At 38.4% G+C, this 11,431-nt stretch overlaps 1 pseudogene; it reads left to right on the top strand.

Moving 5' to 3' along the window:
• The first annotated feature begins 488 nt into the window (after window positions 1-488).
• Window positions 489-878, top strand: LOC125405098 (small ribosomal subunit protein uS8 pseudogene; annotated as a pseudogene).
• Window positions 879-11,431: the final 10,553 nt, after the last annotated feature.

Consider the following 11,431-nt stretch of genomic DNA (forward strand, 5'->3'; position numbering starts at 1 on the left):
TACAAACTCATGGAAGCTGAACAGTCAACTACTGAATCACTCCTGAGTCAAGGAAGAAATAAAGAAAGAAATTAAAGTCTTCCTTGAATTCAATGAAAATAAAGACACAACATACCCAAACCTATGGGACACTATGAAAGCAGTGCTAAGAGGAAAGTTCATAGCACTAAGTGCCCACATAAAGAAAACGGAGAAAGCTCACATTGGAGACTTAACAGCACACCTGAAAGCTCTAGAAAAAAAAAAGAAGCAGACTCACCCAGGAGGAGTAGAAGACTGGAAATAATCAAACTGAGGGCTGAAATCAACAAAATAGAAACACAGAAAACAATACAAAGAATCAATGAAACAAAGAGCTGGTTCTTTGAAAAAATCAACAAGATTGACAAGCCCCTATCCAAACTAATGAAAAGGCACAGAGAGAACAAGCAAATTAACAAGATCAGAAATGAAAAGAGGTCTTTCAGCCATCTTCCCGTGCCGCCACCATGGTGCGCATGAATGTCCTGGCTGATGCTCTCAAGAGCATCAACAATGCAAAGAGAGGCAAACGCCAGGTCCTCATCAGGTCTGGCTCCAAAGTCATCGTTTGGTTCCTAACTGTGATGATGAAGCATGGTTACATTGGTGAATTTGAAATTATTCATGACCACAGAGCTGGGAAGATCGTTGTGAACCTCACAGGCAGGTTGAACAAGTGTGGAGTGATAAGCCCTAGATTTGATGTGCAACTCAAAGACCTAGAAAATTGACAGAACAATCTGCTCCCGTCCCGTCAGTTTGGTTTCATTGTACTGACTACCTCAGCTGGCATCATGGACCATGAAGAGGCAAGATGAAAGCACACAGGAGGGAAAATCCTGGGATTCTATTTCTAGAGATGTAAAACAGAAATAAAAAGCCTTTATGGACAAAAAAAAAAAGAAATGAAAAGAGGGACATAACAACAGACTTGGAGGAAATTCAGAGAATCATTAGATCTTACTACAAAAGCCTGTATTCCACAAAATTGGAAAATGTAAAAGAAATGGACTTGTTTTTAGATAAACACAATATACCAAAATTAAATCAAGACCAGGTGAACAATTTAAATAGACCTATAAGTTGTGAGGAAATAGAAGCTGTCATAAAAAACCTCCCAACCAAAAAATGCCCAGGACCAGATGGTTTTAATGCAGAATTTTACCAGAAATTTCAAGAAGAGCTGATACCTATACTCCTTAAGGTGTTTCACATAATAGAAACAGAAGAGGCATTGCCAAACTCTTTTTATGAAGCTACAGTTACCCTGATATGAAAACCATACAAAGACTCAACCAAGATAGAGAATTACAGACCAGTCTTGCGCATGAACATTGATGCAAAAATTCTCAATAAAATACTGGCAAACCGAATCCAAGAACACATCAAAAAAAATAATCCATTATGATCAAGTAGGCTTCATCCCAGAGATGCAGGGCTGGTTCAACATATGAAAATCGATCACTGTAATCCATCATATATATAAACTGAAAGAAAAAAAACCATATGATCATTTCAATAGATGCTGAAAAAGCATTTGACAAAATTCAACACCCCTTTATGATAAAGGTCTTGGAGAGGTTAGGGATACAAGGATCATATCTAAATATAATAAAAGCAATATACAACAAACCAACAGCTAATATCAAATTCAATGGAGAGAAACTCAAAGCCGTTCCACTAAAATCAGGAACAAGACAAAGCTGTCCAGTCTCTCCATACCTTTTCAATATAGTGCTTGAAGTTCTAGCAATAGCAATAAGACAACATAAGGAGATCAAGGGGATTTGAATTGAAAAGGAAGAAGTCAAACTTTAATTATTTGCAGATGATATGACAGTGTACATCAATGACCCCAAAAACTCTTCCAAAGAACTCCTACAGCTGATAAATACCTTCAGTGATTTTTTTAACAATAAACTTTATTTCATACACATTGGTATAATGTCAGATTCTCTTGAACTGGATTTACAGACAGCTGCGAGCTACCATGTGGATGCTGGGAATTGAACCCAGGTCCTCTGGAGGAGCAGTAAGTGCTCTTAACCACTGAGCCATCTCACCAGCCCCACCTTCAGTGATTTTGCAGGATACAAGATCAACTCAAAAAAATCAGTAGCCCTTCTATGCACAAAGGATAGAGAAGCAGAGAGGGAAATCAGAGAAACTTCACCTTTCACAATAGCCACAAATAGCATAAAGTATCTTGGAGTAACTCTAACCAAGGAAGTGAAAGATCTGTTTGACAAGTTTTGAAGAAAGAAATCGAAGAGGACACCAGAAAATGGAAGGATCTCCCATACTCTTGGATGGGTAGGATCAACATAGTAAAAATGGCAGTTTTACCAAAGGCAATCTATAAATTCAATGCAATCCCTATCAAAATCCCAACAAAATTCTTCACAGGCCTTGAGAGAAAATAATCAACTTTATATGGAAAAACAAAAAACCCAGGATAGCCACAACAATCCTATACAATAAAGGAACTTCTGGAGGCATTACCATCCCTGACTTCAAACTCAATTACAGAGCTACAGTACTGAAAACAGCTTGGTATTGGCATAAAAACAGAGACGTTGACCAATGGAATTGAATCGGAGACCCGGATATTAACCCACAAACCTATAAACACCTGATTTTTGACAAGGGAGCTAAAAGTATACAATGGAAGAAAGAAAGCATCTTCAACAAATGGTGCTGGCATAACTGGATGTCAACCTGTAGAAGAATGAAAATAGATCCATATCTATCACCATGCACAAAACCCAAGTACAAATGGATTAAAGACCTCAATATAAATCCGACCATACTCAACCTGATAGAAGAGAAAGTGGGAAGTAGACTGCAACACATGAGCACAGGAGACCACTTCCTACGTATAACCCCAGTAGCACAGATAACAAGAACAACAATGAATAAATGAGACCTCCTGAAATTCAGAAGCTTCTGTAAAGCAAAGGACAATGTCATTAGGACAAAAAGGCATCCTACTGAATGAGAGAAGATTTTCACTGACCCCACATCAGACAAAGGTCTGATCTCCAAAATATATAAAGAACTCAAGAAACTGGACATGAAAATTCTAATTAAGCCAATTAAAAAATGGGGTACTGAACTGAAAAGATAATTCTCATCAGATGAAGTTCAAATGGTTAAAAAACACTCAAGGTCATGTTCAACATCCTTAGCAATCAGGGAAATGCAAATCAAAACAACTTTGAGATACCACCTTACACCTGTCAGAATGGCTAAAATCAAAAACACCAATGATAGCCTATGCTGGAGAGGATATGGAGTAATGGGAATGCTCATCCATTCCTGGTGGGAATGCAAACTTGTGCAACCACTTTGGAAATCAGTGTGGCAGTTTCTCAGGAAATTGGGAATCAGTCTACCTCAAGATCCAGCAATACCACTCTTGGGAATATACCCAAGAGATGCCCAATCATACCACAAAATCATTTGTTCAACTATGTTCATTGCAGCATTATTTGTAATTACCAGATCCTGGAAACAACCTAGATGCCCCTCAATGGAAGAATGGATAAAGAAAGTGTGGAATATATACACATTAGAGTACTACTCAGCAGTAAAAAAATAATGACATTTTGAATTTTGCATGCAAATGGATGGAAATAAAAAACACTATCCTGCGTGAGATAACCCAGACCCAAAAAGATGAATGTGGTATGTACTCACTCTTTAGTGGACTCTAGCCATAAACAAAGGACATTAAGCCTATAGTTCACAAGCCTAGAGAAGTCAAATAACAAGGTGAACCCAAAGAACAGCATATATAGATCCTCCTGGAAATTGGAAGCAAACAAGATTGCCGGGCAAAAGTTGGGAGCATGGGGATGGGGTATAGGTGGGGGTGGGGGAAGGGGAGGGGGAGAGAGAAGGGAGAAAGGAAAGGCTGGAGAGAGCTTGGGGGAGTGGGAGGGTAGAGATAGAGGAAGGGCAGATATAGGAGCAGGGAAGAAGATATCTACATTAAGGGAGACATTTTAGGGTTGGCAAGAGACTTTGCTCTAGAGGGGATTCTAGGTGTCCACGAGGATGTCCCCAGCTAGGTCCTTAGGCAGCAGAGAAGAGGGTGCCTGAATTGGCCTTGCCCCACTATCACACTGATGATTATCTCGAATATCACCATAGAATCTTCATCCAACGATGGATGGAGATAGAGACAGAGACCCTCATCAGAGCAATGGACAGAGCTCCCAAGGTCCAGTTGACGAGCAGAAGGAAGGAGAAGATGAGCAAGGAAGTCAGGACCGCGAGGGGTTGGTCCACCCACGGAGACAGTGTGCCTGATCTAATGGGAGCTCACCAAATCCAGCTGGACTGGGACTGAATGAGCATGTGATCAAACCGGACTCTCTGAATGTGGCTGAAATGAGGGCTGACTGAGAAGCCATTGATAAAAGCACTGGGACTTGTTTCTACTGCATTTTTGGGACTGGCTTTTTGGGACCCTAGTCTATTTGGATGCAAAGCTTCCTAGGCCTGGATGTAATGGGGAGGGCCTTGGACTTCCCACAGGGCAGGGTTCCCTGCCCTCTCTTAAGGAGGGAGGAGGGTGAGTGGGGGAGCGGGAGGGGAATGGGAGGAGGGGAGGAAGTGTAAATTTTTGAATGGAAAAATAAATAAAAAAGCAACATGATAACACCAGAACCCAGCAGACACAGAAAAGGAAGACTTGATCATCCTAACGCAGAAGAAGTAGAAGAAAATGACTTTTATTTTTTATTTATTATATTATTACTTAAAAAAATACCAATCCAAATTTTCACTCTGTTGACTGAGGTTTTCTGTTCTGCTCAGTTCCACAGTCGTTAAGTCCCAAAGAAATTGCACAGAAGTCTACATTAACTCTGAACTGATTGACCCATTTGCTCAGGCTTCTTATTAACTCTTATAACTTATAGTAGCCCACTATTCTTGTCTGCGTTAGTCACATGGTTCAGTACCTTTTTTGGCAGGGCAGGTCACATCTTTCTTCTGTGGCTGGTCACGACTACAGAGGGAGCTTCCCTCTTTCCAGAATTCTCCTGTTCTCATTGACCTGCCTCTACTTCCTGTCTGGTTGTCCCACCTATACTTCCTGCCTGGCTACTGGCCAATCAGTGTTTATTTAAAAACATATGTCCCGTACCACTTCCCCCTCTTTTTTTTTTTTTTTAAACAAGAACATTCATAGTCCAGTTTTTGGAAATGTGGGCATAGTTTTCCAGGTTACTTCTTGCTGGTTGGAGGTGCTGATTATCTTATGGGGACCTAAAGAAAATTTAGAATTATGATCAAGTCCTGACTAGAGTATCCTGTGAGTTTTGATCATCTTAGGCAGCCGTCTTGAATCTGTTCTGGATGTAGAACTCAGACATCCAGGCCATCTGTTCCTACCGGAGATTTCTCAATTTGTCTTCCTTGATCAAACCTGATTTTTCTTAACTCAGAATAAATCATTACCTGTGGAAACAAAAGCAAATCCTCTTCTCCAAAGTAACATACTTTTTGACTTCAATTTTGAAGTGAAGGTATTTTCAAAATATCTATCTTGGATTAATTCAGCAGCATTTATAAACAAATATCCTTTAGCAGCTGTTGCTCCTTCCTCAGCATTCAAACAATTCAAAGAGAACACAATAACATATAGTATCCAGACTCTCTATGTGTTTTTCATCTTTATGTGGCTTTATTTTAACTTCTATTTCTTTTATTTTTACTTTTAATTTTTGGCTTTTTGACATAGGTTTTCTGTGTATCTTTGTCCTGGAACTCCCACTGTAGACCAGGCTGTCCTTGATCTCACAGAAATTTGCCTGTCTCTGCTTTCCAAGTGTTGGGATTAAAGGTGTGTGCCACCACACCTTGAATTCACAAAGGTCAGTCTACCTCTGTCTCCCAAGTGTTGGGATTAAAGGTGTGTACCTTTACTCTCCTTTCTTTTTTATTTTAAGAACTTTAACCTTTTTTTTTCCTCTCAATCCTGCATATATTTTTTTAACACACTGTAAACCATTTAGAGGTTTTTTTTCACCTTTGAATCTCTTTTTACTGTATCTCTCTCTTTTTTTCTGACCACATGAGTCTTTAATTTGCTAAGCAATATGGAGAGGATTAAATCCGTGGCTTTGACGGCTGAATCCAGCCCATTCCTTAGCTTTCTGAGATTCCAGGCTCATGGCGGAAGTACTGGCCAGAGCCATGTTTATTGCCACAACTCTATGGCATTTCAAGATTCCTGCCGCCAAGCAAGCTGCAGCAGTCTGCTCACAACCACACTCAAATGCTCTGAGCTGGACCTCCTGCCTGAAAGAGTCAGAGTTTGCACTGGCAGGACAGTCCAGAAAGCTGGCATTTTAAAACAGTGTGGCTTTTTTCCTGATACTGCTGAAAATCGAAAACTTTTGATCAACACCATTTAAGTGTTTTGTGGCAGGACCTCTTAAAAGAGCTGCAAGGTTTTGCAGCTAAAGCTGAGTCAGGAAGCCTCTCTTAAATGAGAGTGTTTGCCTTTAATAAGCAGAGCCCACCCGAGAGACTGCTGCTATCAATAAGTTGTGCTTAACTCTATTTTTTAATGTCTAGAGTTAGTTCCCAGGCTCTGTCACGCTTTATGTGGAAAGGGTGTTGAATTTTGTCAAATGCTTTTTCTGCATCTAATGAAATGATCCTATATTTTTTATCTTTCAATTTATTTATATGATGGATTACATTGATAGATTTTCGTATGTTGAACCAGCCCTGCATCTCTGAGATGAAGCCTACCTGATCATGAGAATTCAAGAGAATTACAGAACAATCTCACTCATGAACATCAATGCAAAAATTCTCAATAAAATTCTGGCAAACTGAATCCAAGAACACATCAAAAAAATCATCCATCATGAAAACGACTTTAAATGTAACTTTATGAAAATTATGGAGACCTTTAAAGAGGAAAAACTCCCTTAAAATTGAGGAAAAGCAAACAAAAAGTTGGTAGAAATTAATGAATCCCTCAAAGAAAACCAAGAAAACCAAGAACAAGCAATCAAACAGGTGAAGGAAATAGTTCAGGACTTGAAGACTGACATAGAGGTAATAAAGAAAAGACAAACCAAAGGAATTCTGGATATGGACAATCTAGGTAAATGAACAGGAACTACAGAAACAAGTATAATCAACAGAATACAAGAGATAGAAGAAAGAATCTCAGGCGCTGAAGGTACTATAGAGGAAATAGACTTATTGATCAAAGAAAACATTAAATCCAATAAATTCTTTTTTTTTAATTTTTTTAATTAAATTATAAAAGTTTCCATTTCAGCCCCTCCTCCCAACACCCTCCCACTCCCCCCACTCCCTCTCCTCCTCCCTCTCCATCCCCTAGAGCAGTCAGGGTTTCCTGCCCTGTGGGAAGTTCAAGTTCCTCCCCTCTCCCTCCAGGTCCAGGGAAGGTGAGAGTCCAAACAGACTGGATCACCAAAATCCAGTATATGCAGAGGAAGCAAGTCCCAGTGTCATTGTCAATGGCTTTTCAGAAAGGCTCCAGGCCAGCCACATTCAGAGAATCTGGTTGGATCACGTCCTCGTTCAGTCCCAGCATTCAGGAAATCTGGGACACTATGTAAAGAACAAACCTAAAAATAATAGAGGTAGAAGGAGAAGAACTCCAGATCAAAGGCACAGAAAATATATACAACAAAATCATAGAAGAAAACTTTCCCAACCTAAAGAAGGATATCCCTATGCAGGTACAAGAAGCTTACAGAACACCAAATAGACTGAATAAAAAAAAATTCCTCGCCATATAACAATCAAAACACAAAACATATAGAATAAAGAAAGAATATTTCGAGCTGCAGAGAAAAAAGTTCAAGTAACATATAAGGTAAACCTATCAGAATTACACCTGACTTCTCAATGAAAACAATGAAAGCCAGAAGGTCCTGGATAGATGTACTGCAGACACTAAGAGACCATGGATGCAAGCCCAGACTACTATACCCACAAAGTTTTCATTCACCATAGATGGAGAAAACAAGATATTTTATGACAAAAACAGATTTAAACAATATGTATCCACAAACACAGTCTTACAGAAAGTACTAGAAGGAAAATCTCAACCCAAGGAATCTAACTACTCTCACAATAACACAGACATCTGATAACCCTACCAGCATAACCCAGAGATGCAGGGCTGGTTCAACATATGAAAATCTATCAATGTAATCCATCATATAAATAAATTGAAAGGAAAAAATATGATCATTTCATTAGATGCTGAAAAGTATTTCGAAAAATTCACCAACCCTTCAAATAATCCTACAGGTCAGGCAGTTATAGAAAGGTCAAATCATAAAGGATATGCTGAACAAACAGAAAGAAATGGAAAATACCCCCAGAAATAGATTGAATAATGCTTTATTAACCTTGAATTTTCTTAACGCTAATGAGAAAGGAACAACAGCAGCAGATAGGCATTGGATAATGGAAAAAAAACCTTCTGAATTGAATCAACCAGTATATTTTAAGGATGTGTTGACCTCACAATGGAAACCAGGAGATGTACTATGTTGAGGAAAGGGTTTCGCTCTTGTTTCCACATGAGAAGAGAAATTATGGATACAAGATTCGTTTTGAAAAGGAGAAACCTACTGAAAAAGAGAAACAACAGCACATCCACAATGGTAGCATCCATACAGGTGGTAAGGAAAGCCATAGAGGGTTGGGGCAGGGTTCTGCTCTTATTTTTGCAGGAAAATATACATCATCGAAAATACACATCATTGAAAATTCAAGATGTTTGAAGGGGCTGACAGAAGAAAAAATAACTATCCACTAAGGAGCATCTAGAAAACAGAATATAGTTTATGAATCCAGGTATGGGTTACACTTACATTTATACACACACACACACATTAATATATTCAGCTGGTTTTGGAGTTGGACAATGGCTCTGTACTTCTCTAAATCCAAGCTTCTTGTTAAAAGGAACATTCAGAGTTTCTGTCTCATATCCAAGGCCATCTGGTATGGGACAGATTAAAGACTTTAGGAAAAGTTTTACTTTCTCCATGCTTATTTTGCCTATATCATATTCTTCATTGAATGTATGCTTATATGAATGATGTTTAAGTTTTTCATGATGAACATAGATTTTTTTCCTACAGATCCTTTTCCTGCAGTAATCTTTGAAGTTTCCAGGAAGAAGATGGGGCCCCACAGCAACAACTCCACCTGGCTGAGATGACATCATGATGCAGACAGCGCTACTATAAGATCACTTTTTTGGGTAACAGCTGCTGAAATGGTGCACCTTCTCATATTCTGGTCAGAACTTCAAATGAGAACTTTGAAAAACAAAACAAAACAACAACAACCAAAAAAACCTATTGACTGCTCAGAAATCGTTTGCAGCTATAATAGACAGTAATTTTCAAACTTATCCACCACTTTAATTTTGCAGGATCCCATTAAGAGAACATTGATCCCATGACAGTTGGAACCAATTCTAGAAGATGACGCCCCCATCCCAAAAAAGTTTATCCATAGGGTTGGGAATACTGTTTAGGGGTTGTTATTACTTGTATTAGATAGAGGGTTGGGATGAAAACTATGTTTGTTTAAAAACAGGGGGTTTAGTAATAGTGAGTAATAGAGTGAATACTTGTGAGCCATTATTCATGAATAATTTACATTGGTGTCTTTTTTTGTATATTGATGCAAGTTTAAATTATATTTCTTATTTTTGTTTACATTATTTGTACACCTATGCAAAGTTATTCTGTCAGATTGTATATATGTATTTTATTTTCTCTGTTTAGGACATTTTGTATATTGATGCAACTTTTAGGAAATATTTTCATATTGCATTATATATTACTCCTACCTCTGATAAGATACTTACAGATTGTTTACATTTTGAGGCCATTGTCCTCATTTGTTGCACATTTGTTTACAGATTATTTAATATTCTGACATGAAGTTTTACTCTCTAAGTTATACAGGTATTAATTATTATAGGTCAACAGTTGTTCATGATTGCTGTACATACAGTCAGATGAATTAGGTACTTTAGATACATAGAGATTGTATTCTTTCTAGATAGGTAATCTTCAACCACTTCAAGGATCTGTGGAACATGGCATTTAAATAACTTAGGGTTCTGTTGACATGAAACATGATTGTTCCTGGCAGCACCAATCTATTCCCGAGAGAATGTTAAGCACCAAAGACACTCCACTTGGAGCTTGTTTTCTTACTAGCAAAACTGGCCTTTGGGTAAGGAACTGACAATGCCCCAACCACTGACAAGTTACATCTGGAAATGGATAAGCAGGACTGTCAAATCTTGCCAAGACAAGATAAGACAGTTTTGAAAAATTTCCTGCCTCTGAAAATGGTCCGTCAATTACACTAGGCCTTAGCCAATGTTGGTTGCTTCAGTGTTGCAAAATGAAACTTTGAGTGATTGCTCAGGTAGCTAATTGTCTCTGCCATGTATTGCTTGCTTTGGAAGTTACTTGATTGTACTTCCTGCCTGCTGAAGTAATATTATATCGTTTCTCAGGCCTTCGATAGGGTTGAAGATTAGATAGTTGTAGTTACTGACCTCTTATGATCTAGTCAAGCCATTTCCAATACAAGACTTAGGATCCTTAGGATAGAATGTTTATTAAAACATTTAGCACATGTTCTTTGCTTAATATTGTTTATGCTGATTGTAATTCTAATTTTATACTTGATATCTATTCCTAGTGTATATTGTTTTGTACTGGGTTTGGAACTCTCTTACTTAAACAAAAGGGAGACGTGCTGTGGGAGCTCCTTCCTCTCCGTCAGCCAATAGCCTTTAAGATACCAGCCCACTTGGGTGTGGTCTCTTCTGCTTTAAAAAGCAGCGGTAGCCCTGCTCTTGCTCTCTTGCTTCTGGCTCTAACTTCTGGATGCTAGACTCTGTTCCTGTTGCTCAGAGGGCTGTTGTCTAGGATAGTGATCTAGTGATCTGTAAGTTTTCCCTTAAGTAAATAACCCTTTTATTAATCATATTTCCAAACTGGTGTGAGATTGTTTTGTGACTTACGCCTTCACATGTACTCACTCATAAGTAGTTTTTAAACATAAAGCAAAGAAAACCAGCCTACAAACCACAATCCTAGAGAATTTAGATAACAATGAGGACACTAAGAGAGACTTACATAGATCTAATCTACATGGGAAGTTGAAAAAGATAAGATCTCCTGAGTAAATTGGTAGCATGGGACCTTGGGGGAGGGTTGAGGGAAGAGGGGAAAATCAGGGAGGAAAGCAGAGAAAGATATAGAGCTCAATAAAAATCAACTATATATATAAAAAAAACAGTTGTCTTAGATTTGTAAAAGACCAGGCAGTTTTAGAAACAAGCCTTATTAGTTCTTAGCTC

This window comes from Myodes glareolus, chromosome 1 (genome assembly GCF_982192425.1).
Source record: "Myodes glareolus chromosome 1, mMyoGla1.1, whole genome shotgun sequence".
Classification (NCBI taxonomy): Eukaryota; Metazoa; Chordata; class Mammalia; order Rodentia; family Cricetidae; genus Myodes; species Myodes glareolus.